This window comes from Cupressus sempervirens, chromosome 8 (assembly GCF_028749045.1).
Source record: "Cupressus sempervirens isolate cs-2001-9-10 chromosome 8, ASM2874904v1, whole genome shotgun sequence".
Taxonomy (NCBI): Eukaryota; Viridiplantae; Streptophyta; class Pinopsida; order Cupressales; family Cupressaceae; genus Cupressus; species Cupressus sempervirens.
The window spans coordinates 49,125,558-49,132,550 of record NC_143125.1 but is presented as its reverse complement, the minus strand read 5'-3'; the positions used below and the strand labels follow the sequence as shown (position 1 = coordinate 49,132,550).

Here is a 6,993-nt window from a genome sequence, read left to right as displayed (position 1 = left end):
GACGTCAAAATTAGAAATATCAAACACGGTGAACCATACCATATATTAATATTTTCGAAGTTTGGAGGGCGAATTAATTGTCTATAAGCGAAGCGAAAACAATAGTCTCTGCAGGGACTAGTAACATCGAACGCGTAAAGTTGGTGATATCAATAGCTTTGTGATTGCTGTTTATAATAACATCAAAGTTGGACATATCAAGTGCTTTGTGATTGCTGTTTGTAGTAACATCAAACGCGTAAAGTTGGGCATATCAAGTGCATCAAGCAAGCCAAGCCAAGAAAATGAAGGTAGAGGAATCTTGTATGCAACAATGGTGTATTGTAGGCTAACAGCTAAGATGGTGACATACTTTGAAAAAAATAATCTTTCCATATACGTCACCATTATCTTCTCAAAATTTCTATTAAAAAAAGTCCATTCGATCCTATCAAATGTGATTAAATATAAATCTTTAAATTAACGCTTCTATATTTTTTATTTCATGGGAGTAATGGGAGGCAAAGTTTCATAGTTATTGCAAGGTAATTATTTTCATTGATACCGATATTTGCAACGTCTACCCACTTGAGCCTCTCTTACATATCCACTTCCTCTCCCGATATCATTTCCATGCTTTGGTTTATTTTGTTTCCTTTTTTCAGGAGAACACCAATTTTCTGTCAATGGCTTCGACTTCGACACATGGCCTCGCAGAAGGAAAACGTGATCCCTTTTTGGCACTTGAACCTCCCAGCAATAATAACGTTAAATCTCTCTTGACTGCGAAACAGTTTGATGTATTCATCAACCATCGGGGCCCAGACACCAAAACAAATCTGGCTCGACAGCTCTATGACTCTCTACAGAAAGCTGGGATCCGGGCATATTTTGATGTTCCAGAGACTGAACTGGGAGATCATTTTCCTTCTGCCATAAAAAACGCCATAGTCTCTGCCGCCGTGCACATAGCCATCTTGTCACCACGATATGCAGAATCTGCTTGGTGCTTAGCGGAGTTAGCTCTAATGTTTCAAACAAAGGCTGGAATCATTCCCCTGTTTTACCATGTTCTGCCTTCAGATTTCCGCTACATCAAAACGAAGTTGCAAACGCATTTTCCAAGCACGAAGAGAAGGAGAAGAGATATCCCAAGGATGACATTCAACATTGGAAAGAGTGCCTGCAGAACGTTTCATGGCTCAAGGGTTACGAATTCAACAAACAGAATGAGTAAGACATCATCATCTGCCTTCCATCCATATATTTCTTCCATATTTTGTTAAATTTTATTTTCAAAAAACTAGTTTGGTTGTTCTGAAGATCGTATATCACTTAGTTTAGCTAAATATTCTTCACACTAGACAAGGGTGGATCAGTCAAACTACCAATGCAAGATCTTTATTTTCTTTTTTAATGTTTTTTCCTTTTTTCAGATTAGCTTCTTTTTCATTTTTCCTTATTCTTCTTACTTATTTAGATAAGTGTTGGATCAGTGAGACTACAAATGAAAGAAACCTTTTCTAGAAAAACAAGACTGCAAATGGAAGATGATCTTTTCTAGAAATGTATTAATGTATTTCTTCAGAAGTGCTTCTTTTCCTGATTCTTACCTGGTTTAAATAAGTGTTGGATTAGTGAGACTATAAATGGAAGAAAATCTTTTCTAGAAATGTTTTTTCCAGAAAAGCTTCTTTTTCTCTTTCTCACCTGGTTTTGGTCTTTGTTGAAGGGAAGGAATGGTAAATTGTATAGAAATTTCAGTTTTGTTATAAAATTATACAATGTTTATGTGGTTCCAAAGGAAAATGCTTTTATCCAGTGCTTCTTGTTTATTCATTTGCGTTTAAGACTGGCTTCTTATGCCTTTTTATTGGCCCCTTTCTTAATTCTATACTAGTGTTAATTTTATAAATTTGCAAAGAAAAAACTGGATTGCTTCATTTCAATTATATTTTTGTTTTCCTTTTCCTATGGTCAGCGATCTGATTAAGCTGTGTAATGCCATCTTATCTGTCGTGGTTAATGAGAAGCAAAGAAGAAAAATTCCTTTCCAAGTTGCAAAATATGATGTGGGACTTGATGAACTTATGAAAGACTTTTACCAGCCATTGCCAGGAAAATGGGCAGATGAGAGATAAAATAATTGGTATCTTTGGAATGGGAGGGTCTGGTCAGACCACACTAGCTAAAGATCTGTTCAATCGCAAGCATTCTGAATTTAGTAAATCAACTTTCCAGTTTGATGTGCGAGAAAATTATGTCAGAGGTAAAATGACTTCTTTGCAACGTAAGCTACTCAATGATCTGTTTCCTATGGAAGAAGAGAAGAAAGTCCTTAGTATAGATTATGGAATCGCCTTGATCAAGGATAAGCTTGAAAAGAGTCCAAGATCAAGCTTTCTTCTAGTTCTAGACGATGTTGATCATTAGAAGCAGTTAGATGCATTAGTACACATAGATGGTCTCACTGACGACAGCTTGGTGATTGTCAAAACTCGTGACGAGAGGCTTCTTATACAAGCTGGAGTCAAAGTCCGTTATAAGATGAAAGAACTGAATCCAGAGCATAGCAGAGAGCTCTTCTGCTGGCATGCGTTTCACAGACAGTCTTGTAAAAGTGGATTCGATAGTTTGGTAGACAGCTTTGTTGAAGTATGTGGAGGTTTGCCTCTTGCTCTTCAAGTGATGGGCGGGTATGTTTATGGTGTTGAGAAGGCTTATTGGAGGTTACGATTAGATGATGTTAAAGCTAGATTAACAACAGTCCACAAAGACATAAAAGACACACTTAAAATAAGCTATGATGCTCTGGAAGAGGATCAAAAACAGATCTTTGTGGATATAGCGTGCTTTTTCATAGGGGAAGATGTAAGCAGGGCCATTAGTATATGGAAGGCTTCAGGGTGGAGAGCCGAACATGCACTTCAGATCCTCAAAGACAAGTGCCTTGTAGATGTGCAAACTTGCACTCGTGTTTATGAGAAGCCTCCCCATATGCTGTGCCACTATGAACCAACATTTATTTTGAGAATGCATGACCACCTTCGCGACTTCGGGAGAGAAATGGCAGACAATGAAATGAGTTGGCCCTGTCGGCTGTGGCGTCCTGAAGACCTTGTATGTTTTTTCTTCGTCTTTAATTCACGCTTCTAGTTTGAAAGGGTTTATTTACTTTAATCTGCTTGAAAAAAATTGTTGTCTTCGAATGAACATTTTCTAACCACAAAGAAACTTGAATTCAGATTGAAATGAGAAATATCATCGTCGCTGGGTCTAGTGGAAAAAGTGTCAGATGCCCCATTCTTCTGGAGGGAATTGGTTTTGGTGTGGAATATTTTCTGGAAAGTTTAAAAACATCAATTGATTTTGTAGCAGATTCCTCTCCTGTAAAAAATTTGCGCATTTTAAGTCTTCAAGTATCAAAAGATAACGGCTACCTCTGGATGCCAGATACCTCTTATAGGTACCTTCAGTGTATTCCTGAATGGATTCCTCTACAAGATTTGCACACTTTAAGACTTGGAGGAGTATCACCTGCAAGATTGTTGCAAAGGGATGGCCAGGTATATAATTTTTCTTGAGATCAAATTCCATGATCTTGTATAGCATCAGCAAATAGTTCGTTCTTATAGGACTTTTTATTATTCAAAAACAACAGTTTGAACAAAGTGATTATGAATTCCAGGTTCCACACAAGTTGAAAGAGCTGGACTGCTCCCTTGAGGGTTATTACTGTATCACAAACTCCACCAGAGATATGATTATCAGACATTTAAACGAATCTGTTAGTTCGTTTGGAATGTTTAAACATTTGGAGAGTTTATACTTAAAATTTGGACCTCAAAGCAAATCGTTGAATACTGAATGTAATTACATTCTGAAATCTCTAAGAGAACTTGCCAATCTGCAAAATTTAGTGTTGAAACGCTTTAAGGTAGAAGATGAATTTACTTTAAGAAACAGGGGAGAGACAACTGATGAGCGATTTTGTATGAGAAGACTTGAAACCATAACTCTGTGTGCTGCATTGAAAACAACAAAAGTCTTCCTTAGTGGACAGATCTGTCCGACGCTCAAGTCTCTTAAGCTTTGTTCTATGGAAGATTTGATTGAAGTGAATTTAACAGGGTTAACCACACTGGAATGTCTAGTGCTGTTCAATTGTCGAGAGTTAAGAAAAGTATTGGCAACTGATTTGCTACAACTTGAAACATTTCGCATAAAACTATATTGGAATATGCGAGAGTTCCCAAACTTTGGACATCTTTCTTGTCTCAAGAGGATCTGCATTAGCCGCTGTAGGACCCTGCAGGACATATCAGCTCTTGCAAGATTGAAGAGACTGAAAAGGATCTGGATTGCTTATTGTCCGGAGCTGAAAAGTATAAAATCTATTCAACAATTGAAGGGATTGAAGAGAATCTGGATTGAGAAGTGCCCACAGCTGCATGGTGAAATTTGTTTTAAAGAATTGATGAAGCTGAAGAGAATCTTCATCGGGCAGTGTGCAAGGCTGCAGAACATACAAGGCATTGAATTTCTAAGAAACCTGGAGAGCATTATCATTACTGCATGTCCGACGCTGCAAAAAATAAGGAGCATTGAAGAATTGAAGGGATTGAAGGAGATGATTATTGCAGATAGTCCTACAATAAGCTGCGTCGGAGGATTGCAGGTATCAAAAGCAAATAAGTGTAGTTTTATCGTTAGTTATCCATTATAAACTTAGTCTCTGTGTTGCAATGTCTATAATTTTTTGGATGTGTTTCTAAATGTTTTATTTTCGATTTTCCAAATTTAGCGTTGAAAATAATTTAACGAGCATTGCAATTTTAGAGATTACCGTCAGAGCTTACGATTCTGGTGGGGAGCTCGCACATGCCACTTTATGATGCCGATGTATTTCGCGATGCATTGTCCACAGCAGATGCTTTCTGTGAAATAAGTGGCAGAATGTTTTACAGCAGGGCACAAGTTGAGGAGGGGATCCATACATTTCAAAAAACCCATCATTTGTTCAGTACATTCATCTTTGTCATCTGTTTGCATAGGGAGCGACATTTGTAATGGGACCAGTATTGTGCTTGAGAACCTAAAACCTATAAATCATTTTTTTGGTTACAACCCTAAACCTTTGATGTTTATGTGCCTGGTTAATAGACAAAGATTATCAAAATATGAATCCTGGATGCCATCCAATTATAAAACACGGAACTGGTATTCTGGGTACTTAATGGGAGCGAAGGCTGGCGAAGAAAGCAGATCCCTTCACATCTTGAAAAAAATATTTGCTCGATACTGGATTGACAGCTGGTTTGATAAATATCTGCCGTCTTTTAAGTGTGGTAACCCTTCTGATTTTGATAAGAGTTATGTTGAGTACAGTGAAGAGATCGATACAGAGGAAGAATACGAGAGTCATGAGTATAAATTTGATAAATATCTGCCGTCTTTTGAGTGTGGTAACCCTTCTGATTTTGATAAGAGCTATGTTGAGTACAGTGAAGAGATCGATACAGAGGAAGAATACAAGAGTCATGAGTATAAATTTGATTATGATGATTTGGATGACTATGCTGATAGATGATGAAAAATATGAGAGGCGGCGGCGGTGATGATAATAATGATATGTATGTGTTGGAGAAGAGAGATTTACGGATTTGTTTCTATCTATAGATTGTTATTTATGGAGAATGCATATTTTGTGGGATTTGTCTGGATTCGTCTTAATCTATGCCTTCTTCTAATTAAGGCTGATGTATCTCTATATGTAGAGCTGTTGTAATCTCTTGATACACACAAAAATGAATGTAATATCCTCTCCTCCCTTCTCTAGTGGATGTAGGCTACGGCCGAACCACATACATATGTGTATTATTTGATTAGTTTCTTTATGGTATCAGAGCAGGTCTTGGCTTGATTCCATCATGGGAGACCCAGGATTTCTTCTTGGCCGCTCAATTTTTTCTGTTCCATTGTTTCGAGCCGTTTGCTTGCAAAAAACCTTTTTCCTGGTTGTTTTTTGCTTGTTCTTGAGCCAAATCGAGGGTGTGTGGCCATTTTTGCTTGTACGTGAGCCATTTTCTGTGCTCCCAGTGCGCGACCTGGCCTCTAAAACCCGCGATCTTGCTCTGTGCTATGTGATTTCGGGTTCTCTGCAAACATCAAAGCCTCTTCTTGCCGTGAGATCACCAGCCTTGCCATGTGATCTACCCTGAGATCTGCCCTCTTCAAATTCCACACTTGCTCTACTGGTTCATGCGGGTTTCTTTATCCTTTGCCTTAGAAATCTAGTGTGTTCTGAATTTGCAGCAGAGACTTTCATTGTAAGTGTTTTTTCCTTGCTTTTTTTCATGGCTGAGTTCAATTCGAATCCTAGTTGGAGACTTTCATCGATTTCGTTAAATGGTATCAATTATGTAGCATGGTCTAGAGTTGTTACTTCATCGCTTGGTGGCAAGAAAAAATCTGGTTTCGTTAATGGTGATAAAAAGTGTCCCTCTGCTTCTGTTGATTCTGATGTCTGTGATGTTTGTCAGTTTTCTAAACAAACGCATTTACCTTTTGTCAATTCGTCTCTATGTCTACTAAGTTGTTTGAATTAGTTCACTCTGACTTATGGGGACCTGCACCTATTGATTCTTATGATGGATATAAATATTTTGTGTTGTTCATTGATGATTTTTCTCGTGCTACCTGGTTATACTTGTTAAAATCAAAAATTGAAGTGACTTATGTCTTCAAAGATTTTCATACTATGGTGTTTAATCAGTTTGGTGCTAAAATTAAAACTTTTAGGTCTGATAATGGTATCGAATATGTTAAAGGATCTTTTCAGAATATCTTCAAATCCAAGGCATTATTCATCAAACAAGTTGTGTTGGAACTCCACAACAAAATGGGGTGACCAAAAGAAAGAATCGACACATCCTGGAAATAGCACGGGCCCTTATGTTTCAAACAAAGGTCCCAAAACAATATTGGTCTCATGGTGTATTGACCACTGCATAT

At 37.7% G+C, this 6,993-nt stretch overlaps 1 pseudogene across 1 annotated transcript; it reads left to right on the top strand.

The window, feature by feature from the left end:
- The first annotated feature begins 589 nt into the window (after nucleotides 1-589).
- Nucleotides 590-5,813, top strand: LOC149541549 (disease resistance protein RML1A-like; annotated as a pseudogene). Its single transcript, XR_016355140.1, has 6 exons — nucleotides 590-1,212; nucleotides 1,961-3,099; nucleotides 3,225-3,276; nucleotides 3,358-3,545; nucleotides 3,668-4,657; nucleotides 4,819-5,813. The product of XR_016355140.1 is annotated as a disease resistance protein RML1A-like (transcript).
- The last annotated feature ends 1,180 nt before the right edge of the window (nucleotides 5,814-6,993 follow it).